Source organism: Symphalangus syndactylus, chromosome 11 (genome assembly GCF_028878055.3).
Source record: "Symphalangus syndactylus isolate Jambi chromosome 11, NHGRI_mSymSyn1-v2.1_pri, whole genome shotgun sequence".
NCBI classification, from domain to species: domain Eukaryota; kingdom Metazoa; phylum Chordata; class Mammalia; order Primates; family Hylobatidae; genus Symphalangus; species Symphalangus syndactylus.
In genome coordinates this window covers 72,197,244-72,221,446 of record NC_072433.2, presented here as the reverse complement: position 1 = coordinate 72,221,446, position 24,203 = coordinate 72,197,244, and the positions used below count along the sequence as shown (strand labels likewise).

General features: G+C 37.3%; 1 long non-coding RNA gene across 3 annotated transcripts in view; it reads right to left on the bottom strand.

Moving 5' to 3' along the window:
- Positions 1–4,169: 4,169 nt before the first annotated feature.
- The window catches only part of LOC134731832 (uncharacterized), a 105,405-nt gene continuing 85,371 nt past the window's right edge, over positions 4,170–24,203 (bottom strand). For all 3 annotated transcript variants that reach the window (XR_010114447.1, XR_010114448.1, XR_010114446.1), the window contains 2 exons: positions 21,656–21,790; positions 4,170–8,397 (listed from right to left, as the gene is read on the bottom strand). This is a non-coding gene — a long non-coding RNA (uncharacterized lncRNA). The remainder of the gene's footprint in view (positions 8,398–21,655; positions 21,791–24,203) is intronic.

Genomic DNA, 24,203 nt, shown 5'->3' with positions numbered 1-24,203 from the left:
ATACAACCAAAATACTCAGACATGTAGTAATGATTAAATTCAGTTGTATAAAATATTTTACCAAGTTTAGTTCATTGTAAGCCCATAGGTTTTCAAATGTTATTTTGACATCATAGGTTAATTGTCAAGGAAAGAGGAAAAAACATGCTTACTTATATTTTGCTTAAAATCTGTGGCTCAATTCATGATTCTTTAAGATTTACATATATGTGGGCCTCTCTTTCCTCTCTTGCCCAAGGTCTTTCAAATGTTAAAGATTAGAGTTTATGCCTCAGCTTCTTATGTAAGAATTATGACTTTGATGATCTTTTAAGACATCATATATAAGTTTCTGTGTTCATATTGAGAAAAAAAATTACCACCAGTCTTTCCTGGAGAGGCTGACTGCCTCTCTGGGCCTCAAGCTTCCTTTGGACTTAATGGAGCTGTGATTAGGGCCAACAATATAATGTAGTGATGCTGATCAAGTTCTCTTGATTGTATACATCTCTGGTTCTGCAAAATAGCTTACTTATCCTCTGTACAACTGTCATCTTTCCTAACAACCATGCAGTTAATTTAAAAAAATAAAACAGTTAAATTCTTTTTTTCTTGAAAGATCATAGTAAAATCCCTGGTTTTCTCTCTTGGTTTTATCTTTTTAACCACATTGCAATTATTTCAGAATTTTTCTATATATTTTTTAATATTTCAAAGCATTTGCATTGAAGTTATTTCAGTGTCAATAAACGGAGCCAGCTACAGATTTTTGCCCAATTGTATGCCTGCTAATAATAATTGTATATAGTAGAACAAAATGTTATTCCATTTACATATATTACTTAAAACAGTAACAAAAATTATGAACTTTTGCAGCTCAGAGAGGATTTAAAATGCGTGTTTTGTTTTGTTTTTCATTTTTTATGATTACTATTTTATTCTAAAGGATACGACAAAGAATATAGATTAAGAGATTTGTATGGGGAGGTGTGGAGAAAGGGGTCTGGAGCTTTCTTGCCCTCCTTGGCGCACCACCTTCCAGGACATTCCATGCGTTCAGCTATCCAGAAGCCCTCCTAACCCTGTCCTCTTGGATATTTATGGAAGCTTCATAAAATCAGCATTTCATCCCCCATGATATCGGGTGGAACCCTCTCAAGGGAGGGGTCTTAAGACCCACAATCAGAAAGATAGGTGAAGATTAGAGTTCTGCCTTGAGGCAGGTGAAAGGAGGGTAGAAGAGAGATTCTGTTTCCTGAGCCCTAACACACCCTGCATTATAGCAAAAGTCTATAGCAAGGACTATAGGAGTTATGAGCCAAGAACTGTGGACAAATCATATGCAGATATATGATTAATATATATTATACCACCACAGGCCATGCCTGGTTTTCAACCACTGATCCCTTACATTGAAAGGATATATATAATCATTAATAATGAGTCCAGTCCATCATATTGTGTGAATGCCTCCCAGGGTGAGGCTACTTAGGAGTGCAGGGTTCCTTTCAATCTTGTCAGGATTTGAAAGCGGAGTGGTCTCTGCAAATATACAGTTTCACCATTTCAGTCATCTGGAATAATGGAGCTAAGAAACAATGTCATGGCTTCCTCTGAGCCTCTTTCAAAATATTAATGTAATGTTGGATTTCTCTCAATTTATAACCCATTTGTTCACTCCTTTACACTTCTCTCCATTAATACTCTACCTAATGTTTTCACTTTTAGAATGGACTTTCGAATCACTACTCTGCTGGTCTAGATTGCAGGCAGCTGTCAAGTCTCCCAAGTTTCTTCTCCCCAGTCCACTCCCATTCAGATAAGGTAAAGTTACAGAGCTGCAGAACCAGTGAGCTGTTTTTACCACCAGGCGATATAGCTGCGTTCATTCTCAATCCCAATTTTGCTAGACGGGGTAAAGGCACACCCACTGCCATCAGGCCCTTAGGAATTCTGATATAAGGCTTAAAACCGTAGTAACAGTTTATTGCTTAGAAATCATCCCTGCTTCCAGCATTTGTAGTTGCAGCCCTGGTACTACGACCACTCCATCAGGTAGGAGATAATTTTTTTTTTAGGTGAATTGAAAGGAAAAAAATTATAGTCATTATACCATTTTACTCCTCCCTTGATGAGAATTGCATAGTCATACCACCATCCTCCCTAACCCCTGTTTTCAGATAACCCAGGAAACTAGAGAAAAATCTGGGGGACAGCAGTCCCAATCATGTTGAGTGTGAGCACACACTAGTGAAGGCATGTAAGCCACCCTTCATGCTTTTATCTCCCCTTGTTTTAGACAATCAATGTTTCAATTGCCCCATTCTATTTCTCTATCAAACTTTAAGAAGAGTATCTCTCTGCCCACTGTTGACATTACATATGTGCTGTGTGTTCCACAATCTGAAGAAATAATGGGCCAGGGATTGTGGCTCACAGCTGTAATTCCAGCACTTTGGGAGGCTGAGGCGGATGGGTCACCTGAGGTCAGAAGTTTGAGACCAGCCTGGCCAACATGGCTCCACTAAAAATAAAAAAGTTAGCTGGGTGTGGTGATGGGCACCTGTAATCCCAACTACTCGGGAAGCTGAGGCAGGAGAATCACTTTAACCTGGGAGGCAGAGGTTGCAGTGAGCTGAGATCGTGCCACTGCACTCCAGCCTGGGCAACAGAGCAAGATTCCGTCCCAAAAAAAGAAAGAAAGAAAGAAATAATGATAAGCCATCCAAATTAATGCAACATCTTCTGTTTCAGTTTTCTTTTTTTAATAGCATCATAAGCATTTTCATCTTCTACTTGGTAAGGAAACCCAGTCCATAAAACCCAGTGCCTACTCCTGTCAAGACCCGTTTGTAGGCCCTCAGAGCTACTGGCCTCAGTCTCAATTGCAAGCTTTGTACACGGCCTTCCCACCAGGGAATCTGCTCTATAGACCTAAGCAGTCTCTGCCTTTCTTGCTGAGAAGCAAAACAGTTCTTACTGGCATTATGTGCCTGAGAGGGTGGAAAAGAAATATGTCTTGATTCAGCCCATCTCTGCTGCTGCTGTAGCCCCATATCCACTCATTTTATGGACACAGGTGGACACCTTAAGGGAGCACACGGGGTTATCTGCTTGTCAATTCCTGTCACTTTCTGAACCTGAAGGGAGTTCTTCTGATGGGCATTGACTTCTTCTACTCTAATGTACCCCTCAAACTTCTATAGGGCTATGCACCTTATGATCATCCATTTAATAAGCCTGGTTTCCATTGTCCGCTTGTCTGAGTGTATGGCCAGGCCATTGGTCACTGCCCATGAGTGAGTAAAAACCCAAACACAGGGGCTTGTACCATTCTTTAATTCTTCAGTTTAAAAATAGCAAGCAATTCACCCCATCAAGTTGATCTGTTTTTGCCTTCGTTGATCAAAGCAGCAGACTTCCAAACACAATATTGTTCATTCCCTTTGGAACTGCCATCCATAAACTAAGCAGCTCCTTGTTTGTCAACTGAGAGCTCTTCATAGTGCATTGTCCAAGTGTCAACAGGATCCAGCAGCACCTCACATGGTTTCGGAGTTAAATATCCTCCTAGCTTGTGAGTGTTTCCTCCTTGCATTCCCTGGATATCACGCTCCTGTATAAACCATTACTATTATATTATGGAACACTTCTGGGCACTACTATCCCCATTAAAACATTTCTCTGACATCCAAAACAGCACTGGTATTTCAGGTGTCAAAATTACTTAATATCCTTCAGCCATAAAGGTAGTTTCAGTTAACATCTCATGCTAAGGCAGTAAGTGCACATCAAGCGGAAATTCTCTAGTTCAAAGCCTCAGTACTCGTGTTGCTGGGAGGTGCTCACAGCTTTTGAAAAATGCCCCAGTAAACACTTCACAGAGGACTATCAACCTCCTGTATGTCTGGATCATATATACCCATTGCTCAATTGTAAGCTCTGGGTCCTGCATCAACTCAAATGTGCTCTTCCACTCTGCATTGTTTGAAACCAAAGATACCACCCTATGAGAGAGAATTATTTACTGTCATAATTCATTTTAGTAAAGGTTGTTTAAAAAGCTGATGATACTAATCTATAGAATGAAACACTTCCTTCAGACTATACCTTCTGGGTATATTTGTTCTTAGGTTACTGGGTGTATTAGCATGTTCTTGAACTTCTATAAAGAAATACCTGAGACTTGGTAACTTATAAAGAAAAAGGTTTAATTTGCACATGGTTCTATAGGCTGTACAGGAGGCATGGGTGGGGAGGCCTCAGGAAACCTTCAGTCATGGCAGAAGGTGAAGGGGAAGCTGGTACATCTTACATGGCTGGAGCAGGAGGAAGAGAATGAAAGAGGAGTTGCTACACACTTTTAAACAACCAGATCTCATGAGAACTTTCTATCATGAGAACAACAAGGGGGAAATATACCTCCACGATCCAATCACATCCCACCTGGCCCCTCCTTAAAAACTGGAGATTATAACTGAGGGCATGAGATTTGGGTGGGAACACAAATGTAAGCCATATTATTCTGGCCCTTCTCAAATATCATGTTCTTCTCATCTTGTAAAATACAATCACCCCTTTTTAACGGTATCTCAAGTCTTAACTTATTTCAGCATTAACTCTAAAGTCCACAGTTCAAACTCTTATCTGAGACAAGCAAGTCCCTTCTGCCTATGAACCTGTAAAATAAAAAAAAAAAAAACAAGTTAGTTACTTCCAAGATACCATTGGGGTACAGGCATTGGATAAATACACATATTCCAAAAGGGAGAAATCAGACAAATAAGAGAAGCTACAGACCTGTGCACGTCCAAAACCCAGCAGGTCAGTCATTACATCTTAAAGCTCCAAAATAATCTCCTTTGATTCCAGGTCTCACCTCCAGACCACGGTGATTCAAGAAGTAAGCTCCCAAGGCCTTGGACAGCTCTGCCCCTGTGCCTTTGCAGGGCTCAGCTCCCATGGCTACTCTCAAGGGCTGACGTTTAGTGCCTGCAACTTTTCCAGGTGCATGGTGCAAGCTGTTGGTGGATCTAACATTCTGGGTTCTGGAGGATGGTGGCCCTCTTCTCATAGCTTCAATAGACAGCGCCCCAGTGGGGACTCTTTTTGGGGACTCCAACACCACATTTTTCCTTCACACTGCCCTGGTATAGGTTCTCCATGAGCACTCCAAGCCTGCAGCAGACTTCTGTCTGGACATTTAAAAATTTTCATACATCCTCTGAAATCTAGGCAGAGGCTCCCAAGCCTCAACTCTTGCCTTCTTTAAACCCACAGGCTTAGCATTACATGGAAGCCACCAAGGCTATTGGCTTCTACCATCTGGAACAATGGCCTGAGGTGTACCTTGACCCATTTTAGCCATGGCTGGAGTTGGAATGGACACAATAAAGGGCACCATGTCCCAAGGCTACACAGAGCATCAGGGCCCTGGGCCTGGCCCAGGAAACCATTTTCCCCTCCTATGCCTCTGGGCTTCCAATGGCAGGGGCCTCCATAAAGGTTTCTGAAATGCCTTTGAAGCATTTTCCCCATTATCTTGGGGATACTCCTTACTTATGCAAATTTATGCAGCAGGCCTGAATTCCTCCCAAGAAAATGGATTTTTCTTTTCTACCACATGGCTGAGCTGCAAATTTTCCAAACTTTTAAACTCTTCTTCCCTTTTAAACATAAGTTCCAGTTTTACATCATTTCATTGTTCAGAAATAGAAGTTTAGGCTGCTAAAAGCATCCAGGCTACATTTTGAACATTTTATTGCTTAGAAATTTCTTCCACCACACACCCTAAAACATCTCTCTCAAGTTCAAAGTTTTATAGATCCCTAGAGCAGGGGCACAATGCCACCAGTCTTTTTGCTAAAGCATAGCAAGAGTAAACATTATTCCAGTTCCCAGTAAGTTCCTCATCTCTATCTGGGACCACCTCAGCCTGGACTTCATTGTCCATATCACTATTAACATTTTGGTCACAACAATTTAACAAGCCTGTAGGAAGTCCCAAACTTTCCCTTGTGTTTCCCTCATTTACATCCACAGGCTTAGCATCACATGGAAGCCAAACTCTTCCAACCTCTGGGTGTTAGCCAGTTCTAAAGTCACTTCAACATTTTCAGGTGTCTTTACAGTAGTGCCCCATTCCTTGGTATCAATCTTCTGTATTAGTCTGTTCTTTCATTGCTATGAAGAAATACCTGAGACCAGGTAATTAATAAAGAAAAAAGGTTTAATTGGCTCATGGTTCCACAGGCTATACCGGAAGCATGGCTGGGAGGCCTCAAAAACCTTCAATCACGGAGGAACACGAAGGGGAAGCAGGCATGTCTTACAGCCAGAACAGGAGGAAGAGAGTGAAGGAGGAGGTGCTACACACTTTTAAACAACCAGATTTCATGAAAACTCACTATCAAGAGAACAGCAAGGGAGAAATCTACCCCCATGATCCGATCACCTCACACTAAGCCCCTCCTCCAACATTGGGGATTACAACTGGGGACATGAGATTTGGCCTGGGACACAAATCCAAACCATAGTGCTTGATTTTGCTCTTCCCCCACATTAACTACATTCTTGGTAACCACAGGTCTCAGAGGTAGTTTCTGTTGTTCTGGTATAATTTTCTCCATTGTGGGTGTCACTGAGGCTAGTGGCCTGAGCTCAGACAAACTCACATCTGAGCTTGATCCAGCCTCAAAGCCCAACCCAACGCTCTCTTAGTTTCATTTTAGCTATTATACATAGCAATAGCCAAGGGATTGAATATTTTGCTTTTTTTCATAGTTTGCATTTCCTTATATATCCAGTGAACCAATTCACTGGAAGTTAGGTTCATCTCTAAAGTCCACTGGTAACCTTTACCTTTAGTAGCTGATCTCAACTCAGCTGTAGCTTTATACAGTGGGTGGCCACGTGGCCACATAGGAATCAAAGGTTCTTCATCCCTTCACCTTTTTATCCTTTCTCTTTCCAAACCAGATGTTTCTCTGAGCCTGTGCCAGTCCAGAATATCCTACCACTACCACCCAGTATGTCAGAAAAAAAACTCTCTCAAGATGTTTTTCCTCTGCTGTCACACCACCACAATAATCATCAACACAGAAAACTTCTATGACCAATTTGCAGGGGTTTGGCCCCACACACCGAGCAGCAGACACCAGCTCCATGTCCTCCAATTCAATTCCAACACTGTCTACCTGGAGATAGTGTCAGATCCCACGGCTTGAGGGCCCAATCCCCACAAATGGCCCCCAAATCCCCCACACACACCAGTCACAAGTCCAGGCCTCCTGAATGGCCAATGGACTGGCTTCAGGTTGGAGTTCCCACAGCCCCATTTTGGTTTCCATTAATTTGCTGGAGCTGCTGACAGAACTCAGGAAACTACTTACTTACATTTACCAGTTTATTATAAAGGGTATTACAAAGGATACAGATGAAAAGGTGCATAGGGCAAGGTATAAGAAAGGAGGCGTGGAGTTTCCATACCCTCCCTAGGCTAACCATCCTCCAGGAATCTCCATGTGTTCAGCTCCTAAAATGCATGTTTTCTATCAGAGACAGAGTCTCATTTTCCAGCTTCCGAATCTGGAAACAATCAATGAGACTTTCTTCTTTTTTCAAAGTAACTGGACTCCCCTGAGAAATATTTGTACAGTTTTACTATCAAATGAATTGCAAGAATAAGCCATTTGCTTAGAAAATGTCAATAGAAAAATAAGTAACTTCTCATTGTGGAATAGTTTCAGAACTCTTAGCACAAATGGAATTTTCTGATTTGCTAACAACGGCATCCCCAAATTAATAATACACAGTGAATAGATCCAGTAGTTGCAGATGTTTCCATTTTTATAATTTCAATTTTGAATAGCATTAGGAGTTTCAAGTATTTTTTTCTTTGAGATTATTGCACTGTTTTGATGATTGAAATCACTTGCACTTCAGCCTTCATTCTTGTAAATATTCCATGGAGTCAGAGGAAGGCGCTTGCTGTTGATGTCTTATTGCTCAATTATGAAGCACAGAAAATGCTCCTTCATGTGTATTACAAGAACAAAATGGCCTCATACATAACAAATCACGAAACAGGCCCTACTGTTGCTGGTGGAATTCACATGCAAAAGAAAAATCATAGATTTATTTTTTTCCAGAGAGTCTGAACTTCTCACGAGTTCGCTTTGAAAATAAGAAGACCTATACTGAGTAGGTGCGTTATTTAGTAAAATAAAGCTTACATCAAGAATTATGTTCACTGAAGAATTATATTAAGAACAAGGTGAAGAAGAAGAAATATTTTTTAAGGACATGAATTCACATCTCACTTTATTTACTTACAGTAGATTAAGTCACAGGCACAGCCAGACTCTCACATCAGAGTAATAATCTTCTAAATTCTGAAATTCTGCTTTGCAAAACTACCTAGGAGAATAGTTTTGGAGTGGAATATAGTCATCTTTCAATAAGTTCTTTCCACGGACTCACATAAAGCTTTATTTATTACCTTATTATTGCCTGTTTGGCCTGAAGCAACCTCCAAAAGAACAATTTCAGCGGATTTTTTTTTTTTCTATCATGCTCAAAGAGATAATCAAAGTCTCTTTTTCAGTCATGCAAACTACCACAGACCTGCATGTTTTCTGGCCTGAACAAAATTAGGCTTGGTCTAAAATGAAATATAGTCTAGAAAAAAATACCAGTGCAATTTATACCATCACTCAGGAAGGATGACACATCCTTCAATATTCTAATATTAAGTTTATTAGATAATCAAGACTTTTCCCATAGCCATTGTCAGGTTCATGACTATTTATTTTTTATTTTTTTATTTTTTTGAGGAGGAGTTTCGCTCTTGTTGCCCAGGCTGGAGTGCAATGGCGCGATTTCAGCTCACCGCAACCTCCGCCTCCCATGTTCAAGTGATCCTCCTGCCTCAGCCTCCCAAGTATCTGGGATTACAGGCATGTGCCACCACGCCCGGCTAAGTTTTCGTATTTTTAGTAGAGACGAGGTTTCTCAGTGTTGATCAGGCTGGTCTCAAACTCCCAACCTCAGGTAATCTGGCCGCCCCGGCCTCACGAAGTGTTGGGATTACAGGCATGAGCCACCGCACCTCACCTCATGGTTATTTTATTTGTTTTTTTTGTTTGTTTGTTTTTTTACTCCCTGTCCCCTCCAATAAAATGTAAGCTCAGTATCTATCAATTCATACCAAAATCATGACACTTGGCATAATCCCTAGGAGTGGTAGATTGAAAAATGGAATAAACAAGTAGGCTTGTAATTTTAAGCCATGGTGATATTCTTAATTTTCAACACTTTCATTATACTAAAACTTTTGGAACTATTTTTGGACACTATATGGTTTTTTTCCCACTCTGAGTATTTAGAATTGGGTTGTTTCAAGGCCTAGGCATTTTATGAGGAAAAATTCACTCTGGTACTGCATGATAATGAGGTTGCAATGGAGATCACAGTTTTTTCCTACTTAGCAAGATACTGTCTCCTTTTATACTGATGGAAGCAAATAAAATATTAGACATTTTTGTATTTCTTTTGTTAGAGTTTAGAAGAATGGGGATTTGATTTTTATTTATAGAATGAAGTCTTGATGTTCCACTAGATGAAGCATAAATGGCATTAATCAATGATGAATGGCACTACATCCCAAACACTGGGAGGATCTTCCACATTAGAAGGAATTGACCCTGATTCTGGTGATTCACCACTACAATCAGTTAGCTCATCCATTCCATGTGATAGTCTCAACTTTATCTTTGGATCTGTCTAGAACATTAAAGAGCTCTGGATTTGGATTACACCATTTGGGCTTTTCTCTTCTAATTGTTTTTATTAAATTGAGTTTTGGCTTTAGGCTACCAGCTTACACTCAAGGACACGAAAAATAATTTTAAAAAATATAAATTTGTCATTGGATCTATTGTGCAGATGCTGTTGAGAATATCCTACCGTGTATCACACAGTGTCTTTTGTATGAAGACCCACAAGAGACATTTCTTTCAGATATATGTTTTTAAAAGCTTAGTCTTAATAGCTGTCTGTTTGCTTTTTTCTCTGGGCTTGAAATCTTGCAACCAACTGCCTTTTCTTTTCTAGTTTTTATCTAGGAAACTCTTTTTTTCTCATGAATATTAGGAAGCTTGCGAGTATCTCCCTTTATTTTTCTACTTTGAACTCAGTAAGCTCAGAATCAAATTTGGTCCTCTTCCCTAGTAATTGTATATAGGAAATACATTACACATTTCTGTGTGTAAATAAAAATATCCAATAATTTAAATAAAATGAAAATAAAATTTAGCTCTCTGTATAGAGACATCATAATATAAAACATAAGATACCAAGCTCAGCATCTGAATTAAGTCCTAATAGAAAAGAAATAGTCAGTTGCAATAGTAAATTAGGCATAATATACACAGTGGTTCCAACATTCTTATTATACTATGTTTAGTTGTTTATAAAAATCACTGAAAAAATTCTTGGCCATTTTAGTTCATATGAATAATAGAGATGGCTTATAATCTGGAAATATAATGGACCTATATGTAAAAATAAAGTGTAAAATACAAAGTAATTTAAATTTTTATATGTATTCACACAAAATTATTTTTAAAAAACAGCATCAGGTACATGTGAAATAAAAATGGAAATGAAAAAACAGCAAACATAATGAAAACCAGACTATATCAAATTTACCAAAAAACAATCTTTATAGGTGTGTATTTTCATATTCAATCTTAAACTTAAAATTTTTTAACTTTCATCTTTCCCACAGATAATTAGAAACTTGTTATTTTAAAGTTGAGACAGGCTTTTGTTTTGACAATTCTTTACATTAATTTTGTTTCAGAGAAGGATTTTATTTTATTACAAGAGACTGAAAACTATATAGACAAAATAAAAAAATAAAGTTCGCTCTGATGAAAGCATGCTACTTCAAACCACATTTTCTGACCTCCTGTCTTTCTAATGCTTATTGGCAAGAATCAAGCCTCACTTAATAGCATTTAAAACCTTCTCCTATCACATACTTCCAGCCATTTTTTTCATTTTCTCTTTGCAAATGGATTTAATGCAAAAACGTATGCTGTTAAAACACAACTTAATAAAAGTGAAACCTCGGTAGATAATTCATAATAGAGATCATTGCTTCTACAAAAATCTTTCACATTTTTAATCTTCCAACGTGAGTTCCCTGCTAGATGACTTAACTAGTGCTAATGCTTACCAATAAATTGAATTGCCTCAAGTTAATCCAGGTTTCTTATATCTTTGTCCATTTATTTTCTATAGAATAAGGGTAAGCTTTTCCTTTAAACTAGGAGGATACACATATTTTTGTTATCTTTCATTTCCTACTATTGGAGTAAAATGTATCCTCAGGGCTCAAATGCTTATAACGTTGTGCAGACAAAAAAAAAAAAAAAAAAAAATACCATTATAATAAAAGAAGCACTGAAATAAAGCTGAACATCTGAATGGTGGTTGTAAAAGAGCTTACTCTCTTTAGAGCTCTTTCCTTCTCAAATTCTCAGAATGCAAATTTGAGGACTGCAAACTCCATTTCTTGATTAATCAGACATTACTTTAAGAAATATTAAAAATCATCCTTTACCAGCATTACTATGTCATTAGAGAGAACTTATAATTCCCAAGCCTTTAGATAATAAGCCACAGACCACTTGAAGGTACTACTGAGAGTAAAAGTTTGGCATTAGTGCATTTAGTCACAGATGGTAAATGGAACTTCCACTGTCTGCTGCATCCCAGATAACAGAGATTAAATCTCTTTCGCTCACATTTCTCTCCACATCTTTTGAACTTTTTTTTGTTGTTGTCTCTATGAAGTTTATTTTGTTCTGTGGCAGTTTTAAATTTGAGCTAAAGAGATTGATACTTCTCACTTTCTTGGGAGGACATGTGATAGATTGCCTTTGTAAATGAAGACTCACACTGTTATTGTCTATAGTTTGGAATAGTCATGTTAGATTAAACACCATTCTGTTTTGGTCCCTTATTAATTATGATGCTTTCTGCTGTCGTGCTGATTCTTTTTTTCTGATGGCTCCACTATGGAGAAGCACAGCTTCCTTCAAATAAGCCATCGCAATGCAAGCAGCTCATTAACTTCAGCCTTCCTCCCAGTTTCCTATGACAGGCTGAAGAACCTTCCCTAACTAACTTTAGAGAGAGATAATAAAGTTTTATTTCCCTTTCACAGCAACTCAAGGGCAGTTCATCATGTTCTTTTCTTCAAGACAGAATTTTGAACAGAAGCAGAGGGATCCAATTTTTTTTTTTTTAATGTTCTGGATGTCACTAAATTGGAAGTTACTGTAAATGAGCAACAACTCCTTTCATTTGGTAGTTTCCATATTTTATTTTTTTAAAATGTGGGCATGTCTAAGTATATATTTGCTTCAGAGAATAATGAGATAAAACAAAATCCTCATGGGCATGTGCCCAAATTCAAATTCTATGACTGTTTTTTCTTTAGTTTTCTTGTTTTGTTTTTTATGGATCCCGAACAAGCAGTAGAGTATTTGCCTAATGTAGAACCCTTCAAATATTAATACTTTTTAGGACTCCCAAATGTTAAAATTCTACCACTGTGTATTCTTTCCTTTGGATTCTTTCCAAGCATTTTCTAAAACTGTAAATACCACTGGAAAGGGGTACCTACCTGGGTGGTTTAGGGAATATGCTTGATTCAGTCTGAATAGGCTATGTTATGTTACAATAACAGACACTTTCCAAAATTTCAGTAACCAAACACGACAACAAAAAGTGTTTCTCTCTCATGCTACAAGTCTAATGTAGGTTGGCAGAGGGCTTTGCCCATCATAGTCTCTCAGGAACAAAGGCTAATGGAGATTCCATCTCCTCACATGTCTCCATGACTGCTAGGGAAGGAAAGGGGAAGGCATTGGATGTACACTGGCTTTGAAAATTCCTCATGGAAATGGCAAATGCCACCACTTATAATTGGTTAGCCAAAGTGACTCCCATGCCTATGTCTAATCTCAAGAGAGTGGCAAAGTGTAATCCTACTCACAAGAAAAACAGCACCTTTGTGAACATCTTAGTGATCAATACCACACCATTGTAAGTTACTTCTTATACCACATTCTGGCTGAAAACTAGTTGGGTTGAGGGTTAGAAATCCGTATGTGAGGGGTAAAAGGAAAAGACGCGTTTGGAGCCCAACAAACAAATGTAGGAGGCACAGAAGAAACACGAGGCCAACCACCTATTTCTGTGACAAGGTCATGCAGAAGCAATGTCCCAGCTCACTAGCGTTTAGTGCTCTTCACCAAAAATAGCCATTCTCAATCTAGGTAAATAATTTGCTGGATTAAAAAAAAGTAATGCACTGTATCAATAAAATATAAGCAATCTCTTTATTATTATGTAATAAATGTCATTTATAAATTTACTTTTTTTAAGTCATAGCTTTCAGAGGAGGAAACACTATAAATTGTTGGTGATGCAATGATTGGGAACTACTGACCTACAGTATAAGATTTATAGTTCTCTAAGACAAGGAGCTCTGTTTTACATCTCTCTCTCTCTCCATTTGCTAAGTTACAGCTGAAGGTATTCATTGAAGAACATAACAAGAATAGTATGGGAACTAAATGACCTGAGTTTGAGTTCTTGCCTGATCACTGTGCTGACTTAATTATGAGCAAGTAGCTATTGCTTTCACCTGCTTTGCATCTGTTTCTCCTTGTTCTGGTAACAGTTTCATAATCCCCCACTCCCACCTCCTAAATTACTCCTACCACTTACTACATCCGTATGGTTCCATTGAGGTTTCATCTCCTGCTTCCCAAAATAACACATATCTTAACATAGGCCATCCCCATGGTCACATTATTGTTTCATAGAAGGGATACATGTTCCATATTTTTCGTGGATTGACAACGTTTTCCATTGGGAAATTTTTTTTAACTATTTGGGAAGAGAGTTCTATTTTTACCCAATGGCTGCTGAGAAGATATGATGTAAGTCCAGAGAGTTTGGCTGCCATATTGCCCACAAAAGGGAGACATCTAAACTGAATGGTGAAGAGAGAGGGAATACGAAAAGCGGCTAGATTGAAGTAATTGAAATCTCATGAGGGCTTTTGAGCTTTGAATTATGGGACACAAATTTATACCCTTTTCATTAAATTTACTTCAAGTTGATGTTTCTAAAATACAAAATATCTTGACAAACCTTTCTGAGCCTGTTTCTACATATATAAAATGAAGTATTGCCATAATAACACAAATGTTCCTACAAATCCTTAAGAATGCTATATGCAATAGGTTTGTGGAAGATTATAAAACCAATTGCAGAAATGTTGGGTTTGAGGTAGCAGCAGTACACTTTAGCAGAAATAAACATTTCAGTTTGATGTCCCTATCTGGAGTCCAGGAAATATATACTGGAGAGAGATATAGATTTGGGAGTCATCAACATAGAAGTGGTAATCAAAGCCAAGGAAATAAAAGTGCCCTGTTAGAGTGTGTGTATACTAAAAGGAGGAAAAGGGAATACTGTGTATTTTAAATTTGTTAGACCATAAACCACAGTGGGGCCAGGAGCAGAGATATTTTGATCTAAGGTTGGCAAGAGAACACAGTGGCCAATTTGCGTAGCACCTGGAGCTGGAGTGAGTTTCTAAGGAACTTAGTGTTTATCACTTAGGCAAATAAACGGGAGTCACTGAAGGCTTTTAAGAAACAGACAGAATAACATTTTAATTTTTATTAAGATCACTCTTGTGGAAGATGGGTTATATGTGGAAGTGAATGATGTCAGAGAGACTAACTAATTATTTCAATTTTTGAAGCTGAAGATAATGAGGACCTGAATTAAGGCAACAGAAGTAAAAATTAAGATGGGACTAAGGCTGGAAAAAGATGTAGAAGAGAGAATCTTACACAATTAATGGTATTTGAGGGCTGAGGGAGAGAAAGCATTTCAGTATACGGGTTTTTCTAGAATAATTAAAAGAATAATGACAATTTCATCAAGAGAGAAAATATAAAATGAAGAATAAGTTTGGAGGCAAATCTCAGTTTGAACGGGATGATATTAAGATCCAAAGCCAACAGAAGAATTGAGGGGTAGGGAATTTACCCAGAAATAATTGTTAAAATCTGTGACATTGACAAGAAAAGCCTATCAGGTCATTTAAAATGATAAAAGAATGAAATCTATGGCTGGAGCCCTAGAGAAAGCCAGGACTCTGAGAAGATTTAACAATGAAAGAACATAAAAGTAGGAGGAAAGAGAAAACAGGAAAGAGTTTGGATGCCCCAAAAAGGGGAGAACTTCAAGATACAGCAGCTAGATGGCCTGGTTTCTGAATAAGATAAAAATTGGGAAATTATATGGGGAAACAAGCATTCACTGATAATATAATTCAGGTTTTCTTCATAATAACAGTATAATTCTCAAATAAGTTTATTTACTTTAAATTCCCTTATAATTTTAATTTATCTGTCAATAAGAAAAAGCTAAAAATAAAATTTTTAAAAAAGGTTCTTGAGGGTTTGGAGTACAGTCCTATAAAACAATTAGGGCTTAGTGTTTATTTACTGAGTAGATTATTATCACTGAGTCAACTACTGTCGCATTATAGTTATTTTCAATTTTTAAGAGTTATTAAAGAAATTCTTCATTTTATTTAAATTTTCAAATGTCATGTCATGAAGACCCTCATATTAATTTTCTACTCCCTTCTAGTTCTGTAATTATGTCCCCGTTTTCATTCTTGATGTAAGTTATCTGTATTCTTTTTTTCTCTGATGAATCTTCCTAGAAGTTTGTTTCTTTAAAGGAAACAAACAAACTTCATATTCACCTTTTCAAGGAATAAACATTAAACTTTGTCCAAAAACAAACAAGAAAAGGAAGGACTATGCTTTTATAATTTATGTGAATTTATATTTCATTCTTTAAGCTATTCCTGAAGTTTTAATTCCTTTTGAAATTGTCTTACCCCTGCCCATCAAATATTAAATGTCCTATTCCCTGAGCTCTTGTCACTCTGTGAATACCTTCTTCATACTTACAACCCTTCATTTTAACCTTATAAAAAATATAACCTTACATTTATATTTTTTACTTTTCTAAGGAACTGTCAACTTTTTGAGGGTGGGATCTATTTTCTTTCTCCATATATTCATAGCACTAAACACCTGGCTTGGCTAAGAGGACAGTTTATTGAATGTATTAGTCTAATATCTACCACTCTTTTTTAAACGTAATTGCCGCTAACCTACCCAGCCAATTAAAAGGCTTAATTTTCTGGCTACCTTTACATGTCTTCTGTCTGATACTTCCACATTGTAAGTTGCCCCACTACTAATTATAGCCACTATTCTTCATGTTGTAGACCACTGAATGGGACAACACCCCTTCTTCCATTGAGCCCTGAAGGAAATTGGATGAAGCAGAACCAAACCATTGTATCAGATCAGGTTTTACAAGACAGATGCATTGGACTGGAATTCAAATATAAAATGTATTGCTAAAAGGTAAAGTGAATTATAGAAGAAAACTATAACACAGGAAGGATTAGGTGGAAATTCTAGCTGACTTAAACTTTTCCTAGTACCAAACAAGGGTGGGAGATTTAAGATAAAGGCCTTCACAAAAGGAATAGATCTTGTGAATACTCTCATAGGTCTGCACATCTCTACCGATGCATCTATCTCTCTAAATGTCTTTGTCCAATAGAAGTCATCCACCTTCTTCTGGAAAATGTCTACCTAATTTACAGGTAAATATCTTGGATAGCCCCCTGAATCTTTGTTACAGTCCAATACCTGGAATTTAGCTATATAAGCAATGATATCCACCTCTACTCATCTCATAAATAAAAGGGAGATGGCAGGCTGTGAACAAGTGGTAAGTGGGATCTCCAATTCTAGGTCAGTTTTTCCACCTGCAAGGATCATGAGTCATTGATTTCTTTATCTCATAAATAGTTCACCCTCTCCAATGTATATTATATTATTTTCCACTGGGACATCAAAATCTAATTCCATTTTTTAAGAAAGAATATGTTGCAAATTAACAAAACTATGCACATGCCATTGCAGAACAAGGAATATGAATGAGCTGGGCATGGTGGCTCATGCCTGTAATCTCAACACTTTGGGAGGCCAATGCGGGAAGATTTATTGAGACCAGGAGTTCAACACTAGCCTTTGCAAAATAGGGAGATCCTGTCTCTCCAAAAAATATAAAATAATTAAATTTAAAAAAAGAAATATGGATGGAGTCCTCTCTGCTCTACCTGACACTTCACTAACATTTAATGCCTTCTCTACTTATTGGCTAATTTCTCATCAAAATTGGGTCTATTTAATTATTTTACTTCAGTAAAATAATTTATTGTGATACTTGGCTACTTCTGCCCACTGAGAATGAATGAACACATGAATGAATGGGTAGATCTTGTTTATATTAGACACATCTTGTCACATTAAATAATTCTTACATCTTAATACATAATACCTACATGTATTGTTTGTTTTACCTGTTGCATAGAATAGCAGGAGATCTATAACTCATTTAACTATAAGTGTTTTCCGTCTCTAATAAAACAGGGTTTGTCCTCATAGACAATGATTTTGGGAGGGAGCATTTATTACAGATGCAAACACGCTTGCCTGCTGAGACTAAGTGTTTAAAAAGAAGAGGCAGCTGTAATTATCTGCATGCTAATTTACCATGAAATGTTTTCTGAGCCCTAGGGACACAAAAGCTTTATGCTTAATGTTTTAGTCCAGTGTAACAAATAATTTCAGAAATCATTAGGACCAAAAACTATTCTTTCTTTTTTTTTTTTTAACTCCAGTAACCTCTGTATTTATAACCACCACCCTTATACCAACTCTTAACTACAAGACCAAAACCTAGAATTTATCCTTGTCTCTTTGTTTTCCTTTCTACTCATATCCGTTGTTAGGTCCTGTTTGTTTTTTTTTCTCAATGGCTCTAGAATTAGTAGCTCTCTTCATCATAACTGGCACTATTTAACTCCATGTCCTTATTCACTGCAATTGGATTATTATGACATACCATGAACTGCCCTCCTTGCCTCTTAAACATTTCAAGTTACTTTTTGGTTTTTTTTTTTTTTTTTTTTTGAGACGGAGTCTCGCTCTGTCACCCAGGCTGGAGTGCAGTGGCGCAATGCGCAATCTCGGCTCACTGCAAGCTCCGCCTTCCGGGTTCACGCCATTCTCCTGCCTCAGCCTCTGCGAGTAGCTGGGACTATCAAGTTACTTTTCATACGATAACATAATATCACTCATATAAATTTTTTGACTGCTTACTATTGCCTTGTGAATAAAATATAAACTCTTTCATTATTTATTCCCTTTTCAATTCTCTGGACTCATATGTAGCACCCTTTTACACTCCAACATTGACTTTGTTCTCCAGCCACGCTAAACTATTTGCAGTTTTTGTAATGGAGAACAAGCTTTAAAATTCATATGTCTTTGCAGATACTACTCTCTCTGCTTGACTAAGGCTTTTCCCTCTTCTATACTTAATCTAACTACTTTGCAATCTTTAAACACTTCAGTGCCATTGCCATTGAGCTCTATGAATTCTCCTCGTCTGGCTTTTTCTAACATACTCCGTTTTCCTGTAGTTAATTCTTTTATCAGTGTGGTATTTGCTTCTTAAGTAAGGAAGCAAATCTGTCTAAGCATTTGACCCTCTAGAGCAGCGGTCCCCAACCCCCGGGGGGCCATTCCATGATCTGTTAGGAACTGGCCCACACAGCAGGAGATGAGCAGCTGGCCAGCGGGCATTACCACCTGAGCTCCACCTCTTGAAAGATCAGTGGCCGCATTAGATTCTCATAGGAGCCCAAACCCTATTATGAACTCCACATGCGAGGGATCTAGGTTGTGCACTTCTTATGAGAATCTAACTAATGCCTGATGATCTGAGGTGGAACAGTTTCATCCCCATACCATCCTCCCTCCCCACCCCTAGACCCATCCCTGGTGCCAAAAAGGTTGGGGACCACTGCTTTAGAGCACTAGCACTTTATCTTATTCCACTGTATACCCTTGGGTATTAGCAGAGAAGTATTAAAAAATACTTAGGCATAAATTTATGAGTTAAAGAGTGAATACTTAAAGAACTTCTTTTAAATCTTTTTCTTGTGTTTAATTTATCAATGCTGATGATGTAATATTTGTCTTAACTGCTTTTAATATTTTTCTTACAAGATTTCCAGGAATATTAAGTTATTTAAGGAAGATAAAGCAGAAGAACATCAAGTAGATAAAATTTCCCTATTTTTATGATGCTTTCTAGCATGTATATACATCACTCTGAATTCACCTTTCCATATCCTGTGGAAGATCAAACCTTGTCCAAGATTTCTTTGAATTGTTAAGGGGTTGTAATCTCACAATCACCTCTCAATCTAAGTGCCTTTTCCTTGCCTTAAAAGGTTTATGTATCATATCTCAACTCTGAAACTTCTGTCTGTTTCAGTTTTGGTCAACCAAGATATAAAACTTAGGCTTTGTCTTGGTTTTCTGTAAAAGTTCAGACTCACAGGTAATTCGTAAATAGAATAGACTTCACTTAAGTCATTGGGAAGGCTAAGAGAGAGGTAAGATGGAGATTTTTAAAAACATGTCAATGCAGATATTACTACACCTCTTTATATAAGTTTCTTCAGCCATTCCTCAGTTCATTTCACTTCAAATATTTTCCCTGTGTTTATGTCATTTCATTAAATAATTTCTTCTCCATCACTTCTATTGTGTGAATAACCCAGGATCTTCAAATTATTTTCTTTTCATTTTGCAGAGTAATTAATTCCTTCCTAGTTTCTACTGCCAAAATCTTTTTGAAACACACTTCTGCATATTGAAATCTATTAAGAAGCTCTGCAAAATAATAAGAGATTTCCATTGGATAGAGTCCACCCTTACATTAAATTTCAGTTTGAGAAATAGAAACTATCCAGTGTACGTAATATAGTAAATAGGTACCTACAAAATCATTGGAAGGGATGGAGAAATGGACCCTAGACTGAGCCTCAGGAATTACTAAGAAATCTGCAAAACTACTGTACCAGAGAACTACTACCTCTGAGAATACAATAGAACTATTGAGTTAAAGACCATACTGCTTAGCTATAATCTCAGATTATAAAACTGCAGTCTGGAGAAGCTATTGTCTGTGGTGTGCTACCACCACTACTCTTTCTAGACACACATAAGCTGATAAAAGATACTGGAACATAAAACCTTACGACTGCTCTGCCTCAACTGTCTCTCAGCGTACAAGAAGCCTAAGAATGGACACCAGAATTTTGCCACAATATCATATTGTCACAGTTTTTCTTGCAAGCAGAAAATAGCAGTAGTAAAAACATGGGTCCACTTTATTTCTTCATTTAAAATTACATGAAAGCAGCTAATTGTTGGGCTTTTCATACCCAGAACTCTCTGGTCATAAGGGAGTTATATGAATGCAATTTTAAGCCTTCCAGTTTCCACAGTATGATAGAACACACTAGAAGAAAGGTGAAATGGTAGCTGGTCAAACTAAATTACTTTTGTCATTGCTTAGATCTATATGTGTCCTTCTACATTTACCTAAATTCCAAACTCCAACTACAGCAATAATAATACACTAGCACCTAAATTAGGAAGTTATGCACCAACAAATGAAAACATGTCTCCCAAAATCGGCTTCATGAAGTCCCAACAATCATTTATTTCTCATTTCTATGTGATGTTTATCTCTCTTCTGTTCAGGCACAATAATGCCATTATATTCTATTACTTAAAGAATAAGTTATTTTTAAGTACTATAAAGACATAGTATATAAAGACACGGGAGGTGGGGGAATTGTTAAACTTACACGATTAGGATAAAGCAAAGATGGAAGAAAATAGAATAAGAAAATACTATAGCAAGGAAAAAACAGTGGTGAGTAAAATTCTCATTTTTAAAAATGATCTTGAGGTCACAGCCTAGAGTTGGCCTTCGTAACTTTCTTCATCTTATACCCCTTCGTTTTTCCCTTAGCCTGTATCCAGCACCTCAACAGATCACATTTCTTTACATGATAGGTGAATTACTTCTTCATTCTTAAAAGGTATAAACACTTGGGTGTCCCACCGGCACCACATTTCAATAGTCTTCCATTAAATGTTTCATTGTTATGGGCAAGCGAGAAGTTCCCCGGAGAATCACTTGGGAAAATGAATGACCCCCTCTTTCCCAGTTGAGTAGCAGTAATTCTATTTTTCTTTGATAATTAGAACCATTGCCCCAGTCTAAATTTACTACCTTTTTCTTTTTGTTTCTTTTGTCTACAGTTTCAGAAACATGAGAAGTTCCAAATGTCTGATAAAATAATTGTTGATTTCCCCTTGCAATCACTGTGACTTTGAGGGGTTTGGGTCTTAGTAAGACCCTAAAGTAAGACCCTTAGTAAGCCCCAGAAAATGTTTAAATCATGGAAAGAGAGGACAAAATTTTGTTAATTGTTCCTTAGCTATAACAATATGAGAGGATACAGCCACATTTACCTAGAAACTGCAAGATCACTCATCTACAACAGTTATCTTTATTGATTTAACAATTCTGATTTTGCTTCTTGTTAACTTACCTATAGCAGAAGTCACATGCACATTGCTCCTGGTGGTTAAGCAGCTGAGTGTCTTCTAACACTCTAGAATCTATCATGCCCATTGAAATAAAAGTGCTTATTTCAGTGGTACCATTGTCTGTCTTCACCTTTCACCTATAGAGGACAGATATTAGGATGATATTCGAGGATGGTGATTGTTTCCTCATCATGTATTTTTCAATGTACTGGCTAAATAAGTGTTTTTTCTACCTTCCCAATAAATATTTAGGAGCTATAAGGAGAGTTCCACTTTTATGTTCATCAAACTTTAGACTCCTTCACCACCATCCCAAATTCTAGGAATTTTTAGGATCTTAAATTAGATTATTACAGGCCATAGGTAGGTCCAAATGTCAGCTAATATGCCAAGCAAAGTTACAACTACTTCAAGATGCCCTAGCCAAGTCCTTGAATTCAGATTTCTGGGTGCTGATTATACTGTATCTAAATGGGTGAGATTTTCTGGTAATCTTACCTATACAGACAGAGTAGATTAAATTAAAATATTATGTTCCTTTTCCCCCAGTGAATCACTCCTAGAATCTGTCCCCACACATGTTCTCCAGCATTCTGCCAATATATTATCATCTACCAATTCTTAAGCCTTTGCTTCTTTTAGCATGCTAGGATCTTATTTTAGTTAAAAATTGGAAGAAATGAGAAATAGAAGGGAAAGGGCATAAAGGGAAATGGAATTTGCTTACAAGAAAGTTATGTCAGGTATAATCATCATAAGCAAGGAAGTCCCAGCCTCAAAAGATGAAGTCCTGAGTGATGGAGAGTAAGAAGTTGCTGCTTTTAGGCCAGGTGCGGTGGCTCATGCCTGTAATCCCAGCACTTTGGGAGGCCGAGGCAGATGGATCACCTGAGGTCGGGAGTTCGAGACCAGCCTGACCAACATGGAGATACCCCGTCTCTACTAAAAATACAAAATTAGCTGGGTGTGGTGATGCATGCCTGTAATCCCAGCTACTTGGCTAGAGAGGCTGAGGCAGGAGAATCACTTGAGCCGAGATCACGCCATTGCACTCTAGCCTGGGCAACAAGAGCGAAATTCCGCCAAAAAAAAAAAAAAGAAGAAGGAGAAGTTGCTTCTGCTGTCAAGAGAATCAGTAGATCTGGAATTATTGGACTATAATATATATCCATCTGAATTTACCCAAGGTTTCCATACATTTTATTTCTTAGGGCCTTAGGCATTCCTTGTTAATGCATTGCTTCAAATAAAAAGACTTAAAAGACTATGGATGAAATTTAAATTGTGTCTGATTTCTAGCTACATCAGCTTTTGTGACTAAAGAGATAAGAGATTATATTAGTATAGTACTGTAGCTCCCTGGCCTTCTGTATATTTCTTGAGTCAAGAATTTAAAACCTGATCAAGACATATTATCTTTCTTTCACCTCTCCAATTCAGTCAAAAGTTGCTGGCTCATCCCACAGTACTTGTATTCGCTGTTCCTATGCTAGTGATCTACAGCAACAGCCACTTGGTCCATCAATGCTTCATCTTTCATAGACACTCATTCCAGGTGACCACTAACACAATTTAAAAAACTCATTAGCCACCTCATTCCATGGACTTTCAGCATACTATTTTCCCACGAGAAGCAACTTAATACTGCTAGTAAACATGCCCAGTACCAAGCACTAAATCAGTCAGGTTTTGGTAAAGAATGTAGAAACCACCTTAAATATTCTAAAGGAGAGACTAATTTAACGTAAGAGTTAGATATTTACAAACTTATTGGAAAGAATGGGAGAATGAAGTCTAGCCTGTTTCACACTGTCTACTACAACCCATTTTAAGGCATATAGGTATTTTAAGAATAGGTTCTCCAACCTCCAGTTGCATATTTTAACATTTCCAAATTGTGATACATCACTTTCTGAAAGGTTGTTATTAAATTGATAATGTCTTAGAGTTATGGAAATGTAGCATTTATCATCTAGTCATCACTTAATTTTCATTCTGTTCTCAGCAAGGCTGTCTTGAGCAGCATTCAGCTTAATTTCTCTAATAACCACTTCAGTTAACTTCTTCATCCTATCCACTGCCCTAATGCCCTTAGTCTTTAAAAGATCTCTTTTCTTGGCCTGTGTCCTTTTAGACTTTTATCATACTATTTTCCATATTTATATGAATATACAAATGGATTATTCTTTAAAAATTCATCAAATACAAGGAGAATTTCATTTTTGGATGAAGTCATAATGTTAAATTTTAATCTTTTGATATCAGGTGACCTTTGTTTACCTCTAAAATCACATGTTATGAAAGGTTCACGTCTCTAGATACATGCAAAGAAGCCATGTAAAACTTGTTATATTAGGCTTTAGGATTGTCAATTGTATTATGAATTTTTGATGTAGATGTTGCTGCTATTATTTTCAATGCCTGTTTCAAAGTAATAAAAGGCAAAGACAATATGGAATAAAGAGCTAAAACCTTATTTATTAAAAGGATTAACTAGGTAGTGGATATGAATGGGGAAAATGCAGGTAGAGGGGAAGAGCTGTTAAGAAA